The sequence below is a fragment of the Panthera onca genome, chromosome A1 (assembly GCF_046562875.1).
Source record: "Panthera onca isolate mPanOnc1 chromosome A1, mPanOnc1 haplotype 2, whole genome shotgun sequence".
Taxonomy (NCBI): domain Eukaryota; kingdom Metazoa; phylum Chordata; class Mammalia; order Carnivora; family Felidae; genus Panthera; species Panthera onca.
This window is the reverse complement of record NC_138339.1, coordinates 170,981,620-171,003,795: the sequence shown is the minus strand read 5'-3', so window position 1 is coordinate 171,003,795 and position 22,176 is coordinate 170,981,620. Positions and strand designations below refer to the sequence as shown.

General features: G+C 45.3%; 1 long non-coding RNA gene across 2 annotated transcripts; it reads right to left on the bottom strand.

Moving 5' to 3' along the window:
• Positions 1-47: 47 nt before the first annotated feature.
• LOC132681894 (uncharacterized) lies at positions 48-17,831 on the bottom strand. 2 transcript variants are annotated; one of them, XR_009611302.3, is made up of 4 exons: positions 17,602-17,831; positions 1,639-1,791; positions 766-802; positions 48-381 (listed from the first exon to the last, which is right to left on the bottom strand). It is a non-coding gene; the product is annotated as an uncharacterized LOC132681894 (long non-coding RNA). The 2 variants fall into 2 exon arrangements; XR_009611303.3 differs by having other exon boundaries at positions 48-349.
• Between the last annotated feature and the right edge of the window lie 4,345 nt (positions 17,832-22,176).

The following is a 22,176-nucleotide window of genomic DNA, read 5'->3' as shown; positions in this document are numbered from 1 at the left end:
AGAAACGAAATCCACTCCTAACCCCCCAAATCCCCTCCACAAAGGTAGAAGAGAAAGAAAACAGGTTTATTACTGAACAGCGTTAAACCAGAATGTGTGAGCATCACAGGCAACCAGCTGGAGGGGCTGCAAAGACAGAAAGCATCTCTCTTGGGCACCTAAGTGGATAACTCATTTATGTCAGGCGGGTTCCACGATGTGGAGTCAGGTGAAGTTAGGCGCATCTCCCCCAAAAGGGAAACTGGAAGCTGGGGCATCACCTTCCTAGATGATCACACACAAAGAGATGCCCCCCGGGTCTTTGAGTTGTAAGACTGGCAAATGGCTTCTGTGGCCATTAAAAAGATTCCTGTGCATTTGGAAAGGATGGAGAAAGGAATTCTGAAAGAAAAGTGAGGCAGAGGAGTGTTTTCCCCCACTTCCTTTCAACTGGGAGAATTAAGCCTTTAATTTTTAATTTATATTTGCCCTTACAAAAGTTACCCCTGTGTCAGGAGTCAGGAGTCAGGGTCTAGAGGGACTGGGCTGGAGCCCTGCAGCCAGCGAGCCTGGGGATGGCACCAGGCTTTGGGAGCAGCTCTCATTTCAGGTGAGTTTCTGTCTTCCCTGTGCTGTCTGCGGCCACAGTGAGGGAACCGGGCTCTCCTTTGATGGCTAGAGACACCCTCCCTGGCGAAGGGGGCATTTATAAGGGCTTCTGTCCCCCCTTCCTTCTCCCCCATACAGCCCAACCCCCTCCCCGCCCCCACCCTGTTAGATTCTCACATCTTTATCTCTGATCTTGACGCACAAGATAAGGTTTCTATAATGGAAAAAAAGAGCAAGAACAGTCAGGTGGTGAGTCAGAGCCAATTCAGCCAGCAATTTAAGAAGCCTGCTCTAAAGGCTGACGCTGGGGCTGCAGCTTGTGAAGCAGAGCACAGCGACCCGCCAGAACATCACAATCCTTGCGTGCACATTCCTTCCCCCTCCCTCCAAGGAGTGATCCTCGAACCTGGCCCTCTCTGGAAACGCTGCCCATCCTGCTATTGCTTCCAGGGCTCTGGAGGAGTGGACATCCTGTGGTGTCTGAAACATTCCCTCGGAGGCCCAAGCACCTATGGTGGGTTTCTAGCAAAGCCATCCGAGGTTGAAAAAGATCTCCAGGGACACCTGGGTGGTCAGTGAGTTAAGCATCCGACTCCATTTTGGCTCAGGTCATGATCTCAAGGTCGTGAGATGAGATCCACCATGAGATGAGCGCAGAGCCTGCTTAATATTCTCCCCAGGGCACTTGGGTAGCTCAGTTAATTAAGATCTGACTCTGAGCCCTTGGTTCAGGTCATGATCTCACTGTTCGTGGGTTCGAGCCCCATGTTAGGCTCTGCACTGTGCTTGGGATTCTCTCCCTTTCTCTCTGCTCTTCCCCCACCTCTCTCAAAATAAATAAGTAAACTTAAAAAAAAAAAGTAAAACCCAATTAAAAAAAAAATATCCCCTCTCTCTGTTCCTCCCCTCCCGAACTGGTGCGCACACTCTCTCAAAAAAAAAAAAAGAAAAGAAAAAGAAAAAGATCTTAATTATATCATAAGATCAAACCGTCTGCCTCCAGAAAGGTCATGACCTGATGTCCTCGGGGCAAATAACTGCTGGTCTTACCTTGAATTAAATGCTGATGTTGCTACAGGTTCCTGCTCATTTGCTTGTTCACCTCATTTGCCTCTTCAACGAGAAAGGATTGATGGCCAGCTTTGTGTTGGGCATTGCTCCGACGGTGTGTGGACAAAGAACAGATTCTGCCTCTGCACGTCCCTACAGAGAGGACAAATGCATCAAGATGTGGGGTCTGAGCCATCCATCCCCCCCGAGAGAAGTGAGCTCTGGCAGTGTCACCTGACATGCGGTCTGAATCCTGTTGTGCCTCACCTTGCCACCAAAAACCCAAGTTCGGCTGCCCATCCCTCAAAAGGCCAGTACTCAAGGGGCGCCCAGGTGGTTCAGTGAGTTAAGCATCTGCTTTTGATTTCAGCTCAGGTCATGATCTTATGGTTCCTGAAAGAGAGCCTCTCTATGCTGGGTGTAGAGCCTGCTTAAGATTCTCTCTCTCCCTCTGCCCTTCTCCTGTTTGTGATCATACTCTCTAGAAAGAAAAAAGAAAAGAAAAGAAAAGAAGAGAAGAGAAGAGAAGAGGAAAGAAAAGAAAAGAAAAGAAAAGAAAAGAAAAGGAGAGAGGGAGAGGGAGAGGGAGGGAGGGAGGGAGAAAAGCCAATACTCAAGAGATGAGTTTTGATTGGAAAGGAATAGGAGCTTTATTTAGGAGGCCGACTACCTGGGGAAGGCCAGCTCTTGTCCAAAAACCAACTCCTAGGTTTCTGTCTGGCCCAATAATTTTGTAAAGGAATTTTAGGGCAGTTAATCAGTAAAAGGGTTGCACAGTGGTCTGTCACACTTGATTGCCTGCAGACTCAATGGTGCCAGCTACAGACATTATCGTGGTGCTCTGAGGTTGTGTCCTGGTGCCCTGGGGGGGGGGAAGTTGGGTAAGACGGCTGGGTTCTGAGTCTTTCTAGGAAACAGTTCATGATCTATACAAAGAAAGGTTTAGTTAAGCAATCACGTGGGCTACAGGTGCTTGCTAAAACTTAAAGACTACTGAGTTGGCAGAGGGCCAAGGCGGTGGCTTCAGCCTTCTGGAAAAATGTTCGGCAGGAAGACCAGGAAACCTTTCTTGAAAAATACCTGGTAGCAGATAAGGCTGCAAAGACGCTTAACTGTGGTCTCGGCTTTCTGCTAAAATCTGTGATTCAGCTGTGCAGTCAGGTGTGCCCGTGGAAGGTCAAGAAGCCAACTCCTTTGTCTTTTCGGGAACACACACCTCGAGCACCTAGGTTGCCATGAACTCTGACCAGCATAGTGATGCCAGTAATATAAACCATGCCATTCACCTTTATTGTTATACCTGAATACTTATTTCAACACGAGGAAACATCAATGTGTAATAAAAACTCTCAGAAACTGTGTTTTAAAGCATGGCACAAGTCTTAGTTTGCAGGATTACTTCAATGAACTTGCATTGCTGCCACTGATCAATCTTTATTAAGTTTAGGAGTTAAAGAATAGATAAAGCTTAACCTTTGTCACTTGCCACTGGAGGGGATAGGAAGCTTCATAACCCGGTGACTGTAGAGGACCGTTTTAGGCAACCAACCTGAACAATGGAAACCTGAGTAAGGCAGAAGGGCCCACAGTGACCCTTACCCCCCGGCTAAATACAAACAGGTCCATTAGGCAACCCACCTCAAAATATCCATACGCCCTAGCTGACCAATGTGCTACTTACACCTAGACACAGGTACCAAAAAAGGAAAATTCTATACATTCCCATACCTGCTCACCTTCCGCCTTAACTATAGCCCCCGACCACTGCCTCTTGGCATAGTCTCTCCCTTGCTACCACGTCCAACGCTCCCTTGCCGTGTATTCAATCAACTTCTATCTCCTTTGTTCTGCCTTGGGTGAATTCTTTCACCGCCGGCACCACCGGCCTCCACCTGATCAGGTCACACCACAGAGCCTGATGTGGAGCTCAAATTCACAAACCCTGAGATCATGACCTGAGCCGAAGTCAGACGCTTGACCAACTGAGCCACCCAGGTGCCCCTGGATATCGATTTTAACAGTTGGTCATTTCCATTCACCCAAAAGAAACATTCAGTGCATCTGTAGTCACAGGGGACACCCTTCAGCTGAATCTACATGGTTCTAAATGAGTGATTTATAGGGAAGTCAGAGTGGGGGTGGGTGATGAGTGAAGGCCAATGAAGGCAGAGATGAAAGGTAACCAAAAAGCTGAAGAAGTTGTGAGCTCAAGAGCTTGTGTGGGAGGAGTCTTGCAGGAGGGGGTCATTGACGCCCACTTCCTTCTCAAGGAAGGAACATCTGCATTTCTTTTTTGAGGCCAATACCCCGTTTGGTATAAGCATTTTAGCACCTAGACCCCCATCTTGTCCCCACCCTTTGTCCAGAGGCCTTGGTTTCTCCAAAGCCCGCTCTTGAAAACCGGGGCTTGTAGCTCTGCCCCTGCTGACCATCACCAGATTCCATCTCTCAGAGCCTAACCTGTGACCCCACTGCCTGTCCCATCTGGCACTGACCGCTAACTGTCCAGCACAGGCTGCTTCTGCTCCTGACCTGGCATGAGCTGAAGCTCCATAACAGTGGCACAGCTGCCATATTATTAAGTATAGAAATGTGCTTGATCAGAGCTTTAAGACATAATACACCAGAATTTAAGAAATCTTTAGAATAAACAGGTAAAGGAAGAAAAACATACCATAGGTACCAGCATTTTAAAAAATAGGTCCTGTACCAAGCCACATAATAGGTGGCCTTGAAATAATACTGATTATACAATAGGGAGTGAGGACCCCAGGAGGACTCACACCAGGAAAATTGGGGGGGGGGTGCAAATGGACCGCTTACTGCTACAATATCTTAGTTCATCATGATTATATGTGTGGGGAGTAGAGGTAAAAAAATGTACCATATAATTAAATGAATTGGAAACTCTTCCATGTCTGTCTTTCCAAAGCATGCTTAATATTTGATTTAAATATTTCTCTTTTTTTTTAAGTTTAATTTATTTATTTTGAGAGAAAGAGATCATGAGCAGGGGAGGGGCAGAGAGAGGGAGAGAGAGAGTCCCAAGCAGGCTCTCAGCTCAGAGCCTGACATGGAGCTCAAACTCACGAACCGTGAGATCATGACCTGAGCCAAAATCAAGAGTTGGTTACTTAACCGACTGTGCCACCCAGATGCCTCTGATTTAAACATTTCTATGCTTATATTTTCCTTTTTTAATTTAAACTTTTTATTCTGAAGAAAAAAAAGCCCTTGGATGTCAGAAAAGTTATAAGATTACAATAGAATATGATAAACTCCATATAACCTTCACCTGAGTTCACGGATCTTAGCCATTTTTACACACTGCTTTCTTGCTCTCATTCTCTGCTCTCCCCAGCCCCTCCTTCTCTCTCACTCACAGTATCTCATAAGAGCAAAGACATTCTCTTACCTAATTATAGTACAATTAGTCCAAGTCAGGGGATACCATAATAATGCTATTCTATTAGCTAACCACTTGTCTAGTAATGTATTTTATAGGCAATTTTTTTCTAAGCCTCTACTCCAGGATTGTACTTTGTACTTTGTATTTAGTTCTCTTGTCCTTCTTTCCTTTAATCAAGACCAGTTCCTCAGGCTTCTTCTTCCTCTTCTTCTTCTTCTTTTTTTCCCTCTTCAATGACATTGACATTTTGTATTAAAGAGTAGAGGCCATTTGCTTTGTACTATGTTCCAGGGAACAATCAAATCAAGCTTTCCTCTTGATTAGAATCAGTTGGTTCATTTTTGGAAGGGCTTCTACATCAGTGATATTGGATCTTTCTCAGTGCATTGCATTAGGGGGCACATGATGATGTTTGTTCGTCCCGTTACTGGGATCACTCAGTTAAGGTAATCCCCTTCAGATGTCTCCACAGCAAAGTTCCCTTTTTTCCCTTTGCAATTAATAAGTTAACTGCAGGATATACTTTGAGATATGTGAATAGCCTGTAATCCATTGTATTTGTCAGGGTTTTCTGGGGAAATAAAACCAATGATGTGCATGTATATGTATGGAGAGAGAAAGAGGGAGGAAAGATTGATTTTAAGAAGTTGGCTCACACAGTCATGGTAGTTGTTGAGTCCAAAATCTGCAGGATAGGCTGGCAGGCTGGAGACAGAATTCCCACTTCTTTGGGAGACTTCAGTCTTTTTCTTTTACGGCCTTCAAAGGGTTGGATGAGGCCCACCCATATCATGGAGGACAATCTGCTTTACTCAGTCTAGTGATTTCAATGTCAATCTCATCTAAAAAATACCTTTACAGTGACATTCAGACTGGCCTAGCCAAGTTGACATACAATTAACTATCACACTCCTCAAACTTCTATCCAATGGTTTGACCATACATTGATTATTTTAGCTTTAATTGATCATGACCATGATGATTCAAAATGGCAGTGTTCTAACTCTATCATTCCTTCTACATTTGTCAGCCGTTAAAAAAAAAAACCAGGGGGGCGCCTGGGTGGCGCAGTCGGTTAAGCGTCCGACTTCAGCCAGGTCACGATCTCGCGGTCCGTGAGTTCGAGCCCCGCGTCAGGCTCTGGGCTGATGGCTCTGGGCTGATGGCTCGGAGCCTGGAGCCTGTTTCCGATTCTGTGTCTCCCTCTCTCTCTGCCCCTCCCCCGTTCATGCTCTGTCTCTCTCTGTCCCAAAAATAAATTAAAAACGTTGAAAAAAAAATTAAAAAAAAAAAAACCAGGAAAATGCAGATAAAGCTAAATTCTTCCACTGTTTCCCAGAAGTATGATATATAATTATTATTTTGGTGTAATATCTCATCAATTCCACATAATTTCATTTTGTAAGTAAGTCTTTGCTTCATTTGGAACTTATACCAAGTACATTGTGACATATGGAGCCAACCTGATTTTTTTCCCAGATGACTTTATTTTCTTATCACCATTTGTCAAAAGTCCATGTTTTCTCCCAATGATTTGATATGATACCTTTATCAAATTCTAAATTCCCATATAATCTGGCTCCACTTTGATTTTTGTATTCTATTCCGTTTATTTGTCTTTTCATGGCCCATAGTCCCTGTTTAATTATAGGGCTTCCATAATATCTTGTGCTATCTCCTGGAGACAATTGTCTGTGTGTTTCTTGCATTTTTGCACATTTTTTGAGGGGTGCCTGGGAGGCTCAGTTGGTTGAGCATCTGACTTTGGCTCAGGTCATGATCTCATAGCTCATGGATTCAAGCCCCACATCGGGCTCTGTGCTGGCAGCTCAGAGCCTGGAGCCTGGTTTGGATTCTGTATCCCTCCCTTTCTCTCTGCCCCTTCCCAGCTTGTGCTCTCTCCCTGAAAAATAAAGAAACTTGGGGGGGGGGGGGCCTGGGCGGCTCAGTCAGTTGGGTGTCTGATTTCTACTCAAGTCACGATCTCACGGCTCATGAGTTTGAGCCCTATGTCTGGCTCTGTGCTGACAGCTCAGAGCCGGGAGCCTGCTTTGGATTCTGTGTCTCCCTCTCCCTCTGCCCCTCCCTCACTTGTGGTCTGTCTGTCTCTCTCTCAAGAATAAACAAACATTAAAAAAATTTAAAAAAAAAACCTTAAAAAAATTTGCACATCCTTTGAGCTGATGATGCCTTTGTTCTGGGCTTCCTTTAAAGGATATGTGTATAACTAACAGTGTTGGAAGACAGAGATCATGTCTCCCGGAAGCAAAGGGCAGGCATGCTCCTGTCTGTTATAAAAGATTTGGGCTCCCTAAGTTCAGAGTTTCTCCCCTGTCAGGCAACCTACATGGCTGTATTCATGTCACCTGTGGAAACTAGGGTTTAGGGAACACATCCAGGAAAATGTTGATAATGCTGACACTTTGCTTTAGCCAGGAATCTTGTATCTTCTATCATATCATGAACCTGTAGGGGGCTAACTTGTTAGCTTGCAGGAAGGTTAAAATCTCTGACCCTCCCTGGTTGTTGACATCACTTCATAGGGGAGTCCTTCCTCAATGCCCCTCTTGATTAGACTTTTCCTGGTGTTCTTACATGCTTATTTGTCCATGTAACCTTTAGAATTAATCTAGTTCTCAAAGTCAATCAATCAGACAAAACCTTGTATTTTATATGGAACATGCTAATTTCACAAATCAATTTCAAGAGAATCTATAACTTCATTGGTGAATGTTCCCTTTTTCTAGGTTCTCATGGCCAAACTTGTAATCCAGGTCTTTAGTAATTTACAGCCGAACTACATGTCTTCTTAAAACCAAAATTTGGATTTTGTTTAAATAAATGAAAAGAAAACCCTATTAAACCTTGGGATGAAAAGCATAGTGGCCAAAACATGGCCTGTCATTAAAATAGAACACACCCCAGGGCTCCTGGGTGGCTCAGTTGGTTGAGTGGCTGACTTTGACTCAGGTCATGATCTCAAGGTTCATGGTTTCAGCCCCGCATTGGGCTCTGTGCTGACAGCTCGAAGCCCGGACCCTGCTTTAGATTCTGTGTCTTCCTCTCTCTCTGCCCCTCCCCCACTCCCGCTTGCTCTCTCTCTCTCAAAAATAAACATTAAAAAAAAAAAAGAACACACCCCAGGGCTGCCCTGAAGATTAAATGAAGTCATGCACGTGGGTCAAGCACGATAAGAAGTCATTAAATGTTAGTGATTGTTATAATTATTTCTTTTGGTAGCAGTGATCTTTCATCTCACATGAACAAAAAAAATCCCAGTTCTGACCATTTTCATATGTGTGAATCTCTGTGGTGAGGAAGCTCAAGATCATTTATTTTTTAAGATTTTTATTTTATGTATTCTTTTTTGAGAGAGAGAGCGAGCATGCACACAAGCGGGGAAGAAGGGCAGGGGGAGAGAGAGAGAACCTGAAGCAGGCTCCGCATTCAGAGTGGATTCTGACTTGGGGCTCAATCCCATGACCCTGGGATCATGACCTGAGCCCAAATCAAGAGTAAGACGCTCAACCAATAGGTCCACCCAGGTGTCCTGAAAGAATTCTTATAATATAGAATTATGATTTATTGGGTGCCAGACATGGATACATGAATTTGACTAACACGGTAATGATCATCTATAAATAAAATCCTCTCCCTCAAGTGTATCTTTTAATTGAAAACATTTTACATTTCTCATGGAGGCCACTACTTCATCATTTTTACAATTTAATGAGGATGAAAGCCCAGCTTATGCAGGAAGAGATAGTAATGGATGGTTTTGTTCTGTATCAGAGCCATTATGATAATTTTGAGTCCTCTGTCCTTGGAAATGTTGGGTTCATAAATTTAAACTGATAGAAGGCACAGCAATCCAGTTTTTACTGGAATTTGGTTATTTGCTTTATTCTAATGTATATTTTTTCAGTTCTCATTATTTCATTTAGATATTAAAAGTCCTGCCTTCTATGCTATAATAAAGTACCTGAATGATTTCCATGATAACATGCTAGCCTAAGTCTGAGATGTGAATGAGTCCTGAGTTGTTAAGAATAAGCTACTGGCTGGCGGCTGTAGTGACCATTTCCAGGGGCAGGACCAAAACCCAGGCAAAGCCAAGTGGGTCGCTTGGAGCAGCCAACTGGGGTCCGAAGGAAGCACTGGCTCCCAGCTCCTAAACCACCCCCACCCCATTCTTATGGCTGCTTAAGGCCCATTCCAGCTGGGGAAACCAAGAAGCTAATTACCATCAGCTGGTTGGCAGGGATGAGAAAACCTGATGAACACATTTCTCCAGAAGACACATGGCTTATGAGGAATTATGGAGACAAACAGGAGAAAGGCGCTAACATCAAAGCCAGCCCTGATGAAAGCTCTGGTTTGAATCCTGTCTATCCCCTCAGTATCCCTCCCCCCCGCCTTTTGATAGTTTAGAGAACCAGAAACTGTGGTAATCTGAAGTCTGCATAGACACATGGAAATGTGGCTAACATCCCTTATTGTCATATTCATTGGCTCTCTTTCTTGGACACCTTACTTTTGGGAACAGCTTCAAATGTATGGACTGGTTCTCTAAGAACATTCTAGCTGAAACCACATTTCTTGTTCTTTCTTCTTTTTTTCCCCAGGGGTATTTTCCACAGGTCCTTCTGGGTCCAGTCCCCACCCCTCTCCATTCTGTTCTCTGACTCAGGAAGCTGGTCTATCGGAAGAGCATCAGTGTCTTCCTTGCTCTGGCTTCTGGTGGATATAGCCAAGGACAGAGAGGCGGCGAAGGAAGTCCAGAAGTCCCCTTTCCAGACTACCTTGGTTGGCTGCATCTCCTACAGCTGAGTGCTCCTTCTGGCTGTCAGTGACAGCTCCCACCTTGCCCCTGAATTCCGGCACTGGTGAGGTCTTTCCTAGGTCCAGTGCTTAATCGTGTCATGCTGGTCCCACCAACTTTACCCACACTGTAGAGACGCTTCTCATTTCCCGTTTGAGCGTGCCATCTGTTTTCTGCTGGGGGCCTGTGCTCATTTCCTAGGACTGCTGTGACAAATATCCACGGCAGAGTGACTTTACACAGCAGAGATTTGTTCCCTTACAATCTGGAGTCTTGGACTCTAAAATCGAGGTGTCGGCTGCCAACAGGGCTGTGCTCTCTTGTGCTCTCTTGGGAGGCCCTAGGGGAGACTCCTCTGGGCACTTCTCTCAGCTTCTGGTGCGGCCAGAAGCCCTTGGCCTGCAGCTGTGTGACTCCAATCTCTGCTCCCTCTTCACAGGGCAGGCTCCTCTCTGTGGGGGAGGGGCAGAGCGAGAGGGAGAGAGAATCCCAAGCAGGCTCCGCGCCATCAGCATGGAGCACAACTCGGGGCTTGGACTCACAAATTGTAGATCACGATCTGAGCCAAAATCAAGAGTCAGACGCTTCACTGACTGAGCCACTCAGGTTCCCCAGTGTGACTTCATCTTAATTTGAGGACATCTGCAAAGACCCTATTTCCAAATAAGGTCACATTCATAGGCACAAGGGGTTAGGATGTCAATATATCTTTTTGGAGGGTACAGCTCAACCCACAACAGGGCCCAATGGATATGGTGTCCCAAGTGGGCTCTTCTCTCCCTCCAGGTTCTCAGGCCCCCCTGGTCTCCTCCATTAGTCCTCCTGCTTGCTTCACTTTCTTCACGTTGTTCTCCTACTTGATTTCCCAATGACCTCAAACACTATCCCCCAGAAACTCTTCTTTCTGTCTTGGTAACATTGCCACCACTACAGTTCTGTGTTGTTGTTTTCTTTTTCAAGATTTTATATATATTTGTAAGTAATCTCAATACCCAATGTGGGACTTGAACCCACAGTTCTGAGATCAGCCTACTAACTGAGCCAGCCAGGCGCCCCAGTCACCACTCCAGTTTTAAGGTATTCATTTCCTTTGCCCTATTCTGCTCTGGTCTCCTGGTAGACTCTCCCCACCTCCTAGAACAGAGCCAACTATGCATGGCATTCCCTGTTAACACAGATGGCATGTGACATATGTCCACCCAACCATGAAGGGGTGGAATTTGGGGAAAAGTCTCCTCCTTTGTGCCCCTCTCCCTCTCCCTCCGTTCCTTTCCTTCTCCCCTCACTCCACCCCCATGCATGCACGCTCACATTGACCATGACAAAGGAAGGTCTACTACTGGCATAGCCTTCCTATAACCATGACAGGAGCTGGTTTCCAAATGAGACAAGAATAATGTGGATAGGGGCGCCTGGGTGACTCAGTAGGTTGAGTGTCTGACTCTTGATTTCTGTTCAGGTCCTGATCCCAGGGTCATGGAATCGAGCCCCACATTGGGCTCTGTGCTGAGCATGGAGACTGCTTAAGATTCTCTGACTCTCTGTCTCCCTCTCAAAAAGAGAAAGAGAGAAAGAGAGAGAGAGAGAATAATGTGGACAGGAAAATGAAATAAAATGAAAAGACTTGGCCACTGATGACATCATAGAACAACTGGGTCAATGAGCCCTGAAGGCTGGCTCACCTCAGACTTTGAATCATGTAAGCCTAACCATGCTTATGTGACCTAAGTTGGTTTGGGTTTGGGTTTCTGTTACTTGCAGCTGGGTTGTGTTTTGTTTTTTTTTTTCCTTTCTCTTGTTTCTAAATGACTAAGAAGATAGAACAAAAAAAAAAAAAACCCAAAACAAAATCAGAAAGCAGTTTTCTTGGATACAAGATGGCCAGGTGAGAATTGGAGGCCGTCTGGTTCTCAGTGTCAGGATATCGATGGGGAATACTTCCTCTCTTCCTAGATCCCTGGGTTTTCAGCCCCATCAGGTCTGTCCCAAGTAGATGCCACAAGCTGGCGTGTGCCTAGAAGTCCCATGGAAGGAGAGCGTGTGGCAAGCTAAACTGTGAGGGTCTGGAAGATGGCTTTGGGGAAAACAGGTCAGGGAACCACACCGGGGGGACAAGGCAGCTTTTCCAAGCATTGTGAACAGACTGTTGGAAAGAGTAGAGACAGAAAGCATATTCAATAAAAAGAAGGCTGCAATTAGGACTTCTGGATAGAGACAGGGACTGAATACAAATATTTATATCTACTCCCTCCTTAAACTCACTAAATGACAGTAAAGATGGTAAAATATATATTTTTAAATGTATAAACTCACAAGAATTGGAGAGAAGACAATATTGACAATTTTGGAAGCCGAACAGCAGATAGATGAATGGTAACTTAGCCGACTTCAGAAAGCAAGATCCAAAGCCAGTAGTAGGGAAGCTACAGAACAACTCAAATTGCATGCGTACACACACACACACACGTTTACACATGCACACACACGCACGTGCATCTGAGGAATCAGCAGCACCAGCACCTTAGGAAGTTGAGGTGACGATAGGGCAACAGGTAGGAATTTGATCCTTAAGTCCTCCTCCCGCTACACAGCTGGATGCTTCTGTGTGGTGGCGTAGTCTCTGGAGGGGGTAAAACCAAGGGTCACAGGCTCAGGGGACACACGGACCATTGGGTAGAGTACTGGATAACAAACAATGGGGCGGCGTAAATGAAGGTTTCCATACTGAATGTAGGCACGTCCTCCTCCTCCCTCCTTCCTGTCATGCTTCCACCCTCTGGTTTGGATCAGCTGAAGGGAAAAAAAAAATCTAAAAATGCCACCTTCTGGGTTTCTGCAATAAAATGGCTCATCCAGATTTCCCTATGTGGAGATCACAGTCACGTGCATGGAGCTTCCAATCAGCGCTTTAGGGCTCTTCTCTTAAATCTGAGCAGACAGCCAAGAATCAGAAGGTATTTGAGGAAATGTGCCATTTGAGAAACAGGCTAAGAAACAAGCAACTCAGAAAAAACCAACTTGGAGGGAAGGAAGAGACACAATACAGGGGAAGAAGACTTCAAGATACCCAGAGTGGTAGTCTAGAAGTTGGGAGAAGAGCGGCCATCGTGAAATAGAAGCTGGATCTGATCGTGACAAGTCCACTCATTGGAAAGACTCTGGGTTAAAGACATGATGGCAGAAATTGAGGAAAAAATGCATGAGAGAGTTTGGAACATAAACTGAGGATTTCTCAAAAGTAAAACAAAACAAAAAAGTAGGAGAGAAAGGATAAAAAAAACCCCTAGAGTCTGGTCAAAGAGGAGGAAAATCTAAATAACAGGAGTTCTAGAGAGAGCAGAGGAAATGGAGAGAAGAGGATTTTAAACAATTTATGAAAATGACCCAGAATCAAAGGACAGGAGTTTCCAGATCAAAAGGGCCCACAGAGCATCCAGCACAACAGATAAAAATAGACCCACACCTGGGAGGGATGGGTTAATTAGGTGATGGGGATTTAGGGGTGCACCTGTCGTGCTGAATCACTATATTGTACACCTGAAAGTAATATAACACTGTGTTAACTGGAATTAAAATTTAAAAGATGGACTCGCAATCCCTATCAACATAACACCAGTGTTCTCCACAGAGCTAGAACAAACAATCCTAAAATTTGTATGGAACCAGAAAAGATCCTGAATAGCCAAAGCAAACCTGAAAAAGAAAACCAAAGCTGGATGCATCGCAATCCCAGACTTCAAGATGTATTACAAAGCTGTAATCATCAAGACAGTATGGTACTGGCACAAAAACAGACACTCAGATCAATGGAACAGAACAGAGAACCCAGAAATGGACCCACAAACGTATGGTCAACTAATCTTTGACAAAGCAGGAAAGAATATCCAATGGAATAAAGACAGTTTCTTCAGCAAGTGGTGCTGGGAAAACTGGACAGCGACTTTCAGAAGAATGAGCCTGGACCACTTTCTTACACCATACACAAAAATAAACTCAAAATGGATGAAAGACCTAAACGTAAGACAGGAAGCCATCAAAATCCTAGAGGAGAAAGCAGGCAAAAACCTCTTTGACCTTGGCCGCAGCAACTTCCTACTCAACATATCTCTGGAGGCCAGGGAAACCACAGCAAAAATGAACTATTGGGACCTCATCAAAATAAAAAGCTTCTCACAGCGAAGGAAACAATCAGCAAAACTAAAAGGCAATTGACGGAATGGGAGAAGATATTTGCAAACGACATATCAGATAAAGGATTCGTATTCAAAATCTATAAAGAATTTATCAAACTCAACACCCAAAAAACAAATAATCCAGCGAAGAAATGGGAAAAAAGACAACAATAGACACTTCTCCAAAGATGACATCCAGATGGCTAATAGACACGTGAAAAAATGCTCAACACACTCATTATCAGGGAAATACAAATCAGAACCACAATGAGATACCACCTCACACCTGTCAGAATGACTAACATTAACAACTCAGGTAACAACAGATGTTGGTGAGGATGTGGAGGAAAGAGGATCTCTTTTGCACTACCGGGGGGAAGGCAAACTGGTGCAGCCACTCTGGAAAACAGTATGGAGGTTCCTCAAAAAATTAAAAATAGAACTACCCTACGACCCAGCAATTGCACTACTAGGTATTTATCTAAGGGATACAAGTGTGCTGTTTCGAAGGGACACATGCACCCCTATGTTTATAGCAGCACTATCGACAATAGCCAAAGTATGGAAAGAGCCCAAATGTCCATTGATGGATGAATGGATAAAGAAGAGGTGGTATATATACATACAATGGAGTTTTACTCAGCAATCAAAGAGAATGAAATCTTGCCATTTGCAACTATGTGGATGGAACTAGAGGGTATTATGCTAAGCGAAATTAGAGAAAAATAAATATCATATGACTTCACTCGTACGAGGAATTTAAAATACAAAACAGGTGAATATAAGGGAAGGGAAGCAAAAATAATATAAAAACAGGGAGGGGGACAAAACATAAGAGACTTTTAAATATAGAGAACAGAGGGTTGCTGGTGGGGTTGTGGAAAGGGGGATGGGCTACATGGGTAAGGGGCATTAAGGAATCTACTCCTGAAATCATTGTTGCACTATATGCTAACTAACTTGGATGTAAATAAATAAATACCTAAATAGACTCATACAGCACCATGAAATTTCAAATTCCTAGAAGCCAAGAGACAATCCTACAAGCTTCTAGAGAAAATAGTTTTCATAGGAAAGGTCAATAATCAGAATAGCTTGAGCTTTTCTTTTTTTTTATTTTTGAGACAGGGAGAGACAGAGCATGAACGGGGGAGGGTCAGGGAGAGGGAGACACAGAATCTGAAACAGGCTCCAGGCTCTGAGCTGTCAGCACAGAACCCGACGCGGGGCTTGAACTCATGGACCGCGAGATCATGACCTGAGCCGAAGTCGGACGCTTAACTGACTGAGGCACCCAGGTGCCCCTAGCTTGAGCTTTTCAATAGTGACACTGAAAAGCTCAGAGACATGGAGATGGTCCCAGAATTCTCATTACCAGGGAAAATGGCTCCCAATTGGAACTCCACACCCAGCCAAATGTGAAGCAAACAGCAGAGAATAAAAAGCTTTCAGACATGTGGGGTGCCCCTGAGTGGCTCAGTTGGTTAAGCATCCAGGTTTTGGTTTCAGCTCAGGTCATAATCTCATGGACATGAAATCGAGCCCCTCATCAGGCTCTGTTCTGACAGTGGGGAGCCTGCTTGGGATTCTCCCTCTCTCTCTCTCTCTGCCCCTCCCTGATGCACACGCACACACACACACATACACACACACCCTCTTTCTCTCTCTCTCAAAATAAATAACTTAAAAAAGGCTTTCAGACAGACATGCAAAACCCTAGAAAAAATTTACCTCACATGGCCACTTCTTAGGAATCAACCATAGAAAAGTGCCCAACCAAAAAAACAGGAATAAGAGAAAAGAGGCTATGAAATACACGACATGGGAGGTAACAAAGAGGTGACGGCAATTTTAAGACCCTCTATAACAAGGATCTTTTTGGCCTACAGATTGGCATCTGTTAAAAAACAAAATTCAACCAAGTGAATTTGCAAATCTAATTGGCTTTATTAAGAGATTCAGAATCAGGCAGCATCCATCCAGCAAGGAGGGGAGGGGCTCCCCAAGGCGGTGTACAAAATGGAAGCAAAGGCAGGCAAAAAGTTATTAGCTCAATGGGGCGCCTGGGTGGCGCAGTCGGTTAAGCGTCCGACTTCAGCCAGGTCACGATCTCGCGGTTCGTGAGTTCGAGCCCCGTGTCGGGCTCTGTGCTGACAGCTCAGAGCCTGGAGCCTGTTTCAGATTCTGTGTCTCCCTCTCTCTCTGCCCCTCCACCGTTCATGCTCTGTCTCTCTCTGTCCCAAAAATAAATAAAAAACGTTGAAAAAAAAAATTAAAAAAAAAAAGTTATTAGCTCAAGAAATGAAAGAACTGTTTCTGGCAAAGTCAACTTCCTTCAGGGGGTCTTATCGTGCAGATGACCTCATCTTCCTTCAGGGGATGGAGAGGGCCCAGGCACAGATTACCTCACAGGTGCTGACCAGAAAATTCCAGATTAATTGGCTTAAAATTCCACTGCAGAGGTTGAAATTGCAATTAAGTCTTGGTTTGCTGTCCTGAGCGCAAGTGGCTCCATCTTGGGCCTGTGTTTCTCTGGTAACAAATCCTTCAGGAGGTTCCAGAAAAAACCTTTTTAATGTTTATTTATTTATTTTTGAGAGAGAGAGAGAGAGCGAGTGAGAGCACAAGTGAGAGTGCACGTAGGCGCTCAAGAGCACAGGGCTCCATCCCATGGACCATGAGATCATGACCTAAGCTGAAATCAAGAGTCAGACGCTCAACCAACTGAGCCACCCAGGTGTCCCTAGAAGAAACCTCTTTAAGATGATGAAATTGATAGAACATTTAGTGTATTTGGTCATATTGCAAAGAGATTTACTAAACTGCGGGAGTTTTGGAGGTTGAATTTGTATTTTTCTTTCAGTTTTTATTTTTGAGAGAGCACATGCGGGCACACGCGCACACACGTGCCCGAGTGGAGAGAGGGGCGCTGAGAGAGAAGAGAGGAGATCTGCACTGCCCGTGCAGAGCCCCACGTGGGGCTTGAACTCACGGACCTGAGGTCATGACCTGAGCCAAAATCAAGAGTCAGTCAGCTGCTGAACAGCCTCAGCCACCCAGGGGGCCCCTGGAGGTTTAACTTGTAAAAATATGTGGAAAAATAAACAAATTTGAGAAGGAATGATTAACGCCAGAGCAAACAAACTGCGATATCATGCCTGGAAGGGACAACGAATCACGGCGTACCGTGTGGCTTCTGCGGAATCACACTGACATGAGCGCAGTAATAGAACAGCGCCTATTAGTCTAACTGAAATCACCACACGGCTCACGCAGCGTGCGTTTGTAGCTGCCACGAACGGCAGGGTGTTCGTAAGGAAGAGCTAAATTCTCACTCTCTGCTGTAGGAAGTGAACGCAGCTTAAAACCCAGAAACCCACCAGGAGCTGGCGAAGCCTGCCATTTGGAGGTAAGCAGCGAGGCGGAAGGGTTCAAGGCGGTTGCCCCTGGGGAGCGTGAAGCGAACCGGGCAGGAAAACCAGAGGACTACGATTTTTCCAAACGAATCTTTGCCTTTTTAGACTTTGCAGGTACTGGCTTGATAAAAGGTAAAAACTTACTTTTAAAAATACACTGTACGCGTACAGAGTATTCAGGATGGTGGAGCGGGTTTGGACATTTTCGTCGAGGTTGGTGTAGATGAATTTCACCGCACGCAGTCCTCTAGAAGCCAACTGGGGACCCCGGGGGCATTCATCTGTCTCGTAAAAGTTATCTGTCTCGTTGTGAGGTAGGAGGAGCCCCGCCCTTCTGCATTCAGTCTTGCCAGACTAGCGATCAAGGGAACAGTGATGTGAGAGCCGGACTCTGCTTCTCCCACCTCCCTAGGTGCGGTTTTCTATTTCTGCTGCCCAAACCCCCTTGCTTTAGGGCCCACCATTCTTTGGGGTTTGTTTTTTAAGTTTTTGTCATTGCAAGGAGACAGAAATTTCAGAGACCAGTCAGAAGGCTGTACTTTAGTCTCTAATAAATGCCACACCCAACGGATATTTGCTTTTTATCCACATGGATTTCAACCTTCAGCCTGCGGGTGGGCCACGTCGATGCCATCTACACCTCAGGCTTTGTGGGCCTGGGCCGCTGTTGCTGGCGCAGTGACAGTTGACGGTCGGGAAGGAGGATGGCCAAGAAAACAGAGTTCCAGCAAATGGAGGGAATATTCTAACCTGTTGGTAATCTCTCCAGGGCAAAGATGGGGAGCCCAACTCAGGCCATGAGGGAATCACATCACACTTTATTTTATAACAAAATGAGGTCCAAGCAGGACATTTGTATAGATTATTCGTAGCTGCTCTGGGCAGATGTGGTGATACATCGAAGAAAATGCACAGTGACCTAGGCTGGCATCCCTTGCTTGCGAAAATGATCTAAAAATTATACATGTCTGTGCCCGAGGTTCTAAGCACCACTGAGAATGTTCTTTAGGAGACCCCCTGACGCATTTTCCACCACCCAGAGGAAGTTAACACGTGTTTGCTCAAATAAACTAGTCTTCTCTTTTCCGGGGATTCCTTCGGCAGGTCACATGTTAACGTGAACAGAACCAGAGAGCAAAGGGCCAAGAGGAAGGGCAAAGGATGTGAGAGGTGTTTTGTGGTTCACAGACATGTGACCACCCGCATCTCATTACACCTGTTACAACAATAGCATGGAGGGACTCCAAACCTTGGCTTGCAGATATTTCTATCCACACACACCTGCAAAGTGTACAGGAAGAGAAACACGCCCGTGTGTTAGCTCTATCGCCATGCTGATATTATTATGCCAGCCATCACAGCTTCGAGTGACTCATGATGCTTTCGAAATTGCATTTTCCCCAGGAAAGATTCATTCCTGCTGATGGGAGGCGGGAGTTCCAATGGAAAGTTCATAGTTTTCAATAGTTGTCTTTAATGAACCACAGTACATTTCCGTGCACTTGCTAGATCTAAAAGTTGTTGTTCCAGAAAGGCACATATTATCATTAATCATAGTGTTTGCATGGTTTTACAGTCTCTATTATGTTTTCACACGGTACCAAATGCTGTGGTTTTCAACCTTGGTTCTTTATTAGAATCCCCGGGGGCATTCAGAAAAAACAAACAAAACAAAACAGATGCCCAGGCTGCAACCCCACAGTTTTTTGTTTTTTGTTTTTAATGTTTATTTATTTTTGAAAGAGCACAAGTGGAGGAGGGGCAGGGGGAGAGAGGGGACAGAGGATCTGAAGCAGGCTCCATGCTGACGGCAGCAAGCCTGATGTGGGGCTCGAACCCATGAACCATGAGACGATGAGCTGAGCTGAAGTTGGACGCTCAACCAACTGAACCACCCAGGTGCCCCTGCAACCCCAGAGTTCTGATTTCAGTGGTCTAGAGTGAGACCCGTGCATGATATTAAAGAATGGTTTAATCCTAAGATGATTCTAAAAAGCAGCCAGTGTTGAGAAACCACTGTACTGACAGCTTCCTAACATGCAGAGGTCCCTGTTGTGGCCCACAAGGCCCTGCGTGATCAATCCGGGTCACCCCTCCGTCATTCCTTGTTTACCACACTCTGTTCTCAAACACACCCACTGTATTCCCATCTCAGGACATATGCCCCTTGTTAGGGCCCCTTCTGGAATGTTCTTCCCCTAGACATTTGACTGTCTTGCTTCCTTACTCCATTCACATCTCTGCTCAAATGTCGCCTCCTCAGAGACACCCTCCTTGACCACTCCATTTAAGATACCAGCCATGGGGCGCCTGGGTGGCTCAGTCGGTTGAGCCTCCTACTTCGGCTCAGGTCATGATCTCGTGGTTTGTGAGTTCGAGCCCCGTGTCGGGCTCTGTGCTGACAGCTCAGAGCCTGGAGCCTGCTTCAGATTCTGTGTCTCCCTCTCTCTCTGACCCTCCCCTGTTCATGCTCTGTCTGTCTCTGTCTTGAAAATAAATAAACATTAAAAAAAAATAAGATACCAGCCTTCACCAGGCTCTGTCTCCTTACTCTGCTTATTTTTGCTTCATAGCACTTATCAACATCTGCCATTATGTTATATATTAATCTGGCTTACATCAGTGCCTGGAAAACAGTAGAAGCTTAATAAATATTTGTTGAATGAATCAATGAATGGATGAGGATATATGTAAAATAATGCAAACTCCGGCAGGTAGGAAGTGCTTGATGACTAGGTTTCTTTGCCAACTCACAAAAAGCCAGCTGCTTCCTCCGACTGCCTAGTGCCATCCTGAGGAACAGCGACCCCTGCTGGAATTTGTACCTGAGTCCCAGACAGGATGGAAGTCCACTAATGCCAGTCCCAAGAAAGAAGCTTCTAGAAATAGATATTCATTGGGGTACTTGGGTGACTCAGCTGATTAAGTGTCTGACTTCGGCTCAGGTCGTGATCTCACATTTTATGAGTTCGAGCCCCGCCTGGAGCCTGCTTCAGATTCTGTGTCTCCCTCTCTCTCTGCCCCTCCACTGCTCACGCTTTCTCTCTCTCTCTCTCTCTCTCTCTCTCTCTCAAAAATAAACATTTAAAAAAACTAAAAAAGAGAGAAATAGATATTCATTATCTGATGAGGCTTTCGTTGTGTATGCATGAAAGATTCATAATAAATATTTCTGACATTCACAAAAAAAGCCTTTTGTTGGCACCACATATTCGCGAGCATGTTCTCTTCCGCCATCTTGTGGCCAACCTGGGGAACTTCCAGACAAACAGTGTGTCATAACCTCACTTAGTCAAAGGAAATTTCCCGCAGCTGGGCTTGGCTAGAGCCATTTGGCAAAACACCTGTGGACATTTGATCAGGCCCCGGTGCTACCAATCTTCTTAGGCTCCCAATGTTTAGAAACAGAAAGCAATGGAGGTGACTGCTTGTTTGGGTAGCTTTTGCTGGGGGACAGCTGAGAGGAATGCCTAAGGGTCACCTCCCCCAGAGCCGAACCTTGCCTGGCCTTTGTCCTCCTATTCTGACACTGCCTCTACCGTGACCCTGGTCACACCCAGACCCCCATGATTTTGTCTGGCTACTCACTAAAGGCTTGTAAACTTCACAAGTTTATTTATCTATTTTGTACCCCCGGTATATTAAACCATATTTAGCACAGAACAGGTGCTCACTAAACAGTTGTTACAGGCATAAAATAAAAATTGCTAGAGCACTTTATAGAGCACTTACTACATGCCATGCACTATATGAAGCCCAAGCACTTTCCAGGCACAGTCTTATAAATCATGTGTCAATATTCCTAGGAGTGGCCCTGGAACTTGCTTAGTCCCTGACAGACAAGGACAGTCAGTGCCCGAATTAGTCGGCTTGGGCAGCCAGAACAAATTCCACAGACCCGGGGCTTAGATGACAGAAATTAATTTGCTCACAGTTCTGGAGGTTGGAAGTCCAAAATCAAGATGCCATGAGGGCTGGCTTCTGGTGAGACCACGCTTCCTAGCTTGCAGACAGCGCTTTCTTGCTGTGTCCACAGAGTGAGAGAGAAATCTCTCGCTTCCTCTTCTTAGGAGGGCACAAATTCCATGAGGGCTCCCTCACTTGCTCCTGGGATGCCCGCTTGAGGTCCTTAATGCTTATTGGATACACATGGGCGTGACTTTTGGGAGTTGAGTGGGCCATAATAAGGATTCCTTTCAGGTTTGTAAACCAATCCAAGGACCCAAGTAATTTTAATGACTTACTGAAGGTTATTCTTACTAAAGTTCAGTCTTCCCCATGGCTAAAATCCTGGCTGAACGGCAGGGGGCAGCTGTGAATACCATCTCTGCCCAAAAGTACACTTTAGGGAAGGGCTCTTGGCATCCTTTGTCCGTGACCACAAGGCTGGGGAAACCTGTCAAACTGAGTTCCTTAAGGGAGGGGGGGGTGCCTGAAACTCCCTTCTCTCTCTTTCCTGTGCTGATGGGGGCAGAGAATGGGTTGAGAGCCACCTTTGAAATGGAAACTGTTAAGGGAAACGCGTTCTTGGCTCAGCACTGAGGACAGGACAGTCCCCAGGCCCACAGGCTTGCTGCCCGGGACCAATCCCCTGACTCCCAACACTCACTGAAAGCTCTTAGGCCTCCACACTGGCCTCCAGGACAGTCAGCTCTAAGAAATGCATGAATCTTTGTTGCAGGGGTTCCAGACCAGCAGCCCGACAGATCTAGCCCCTGT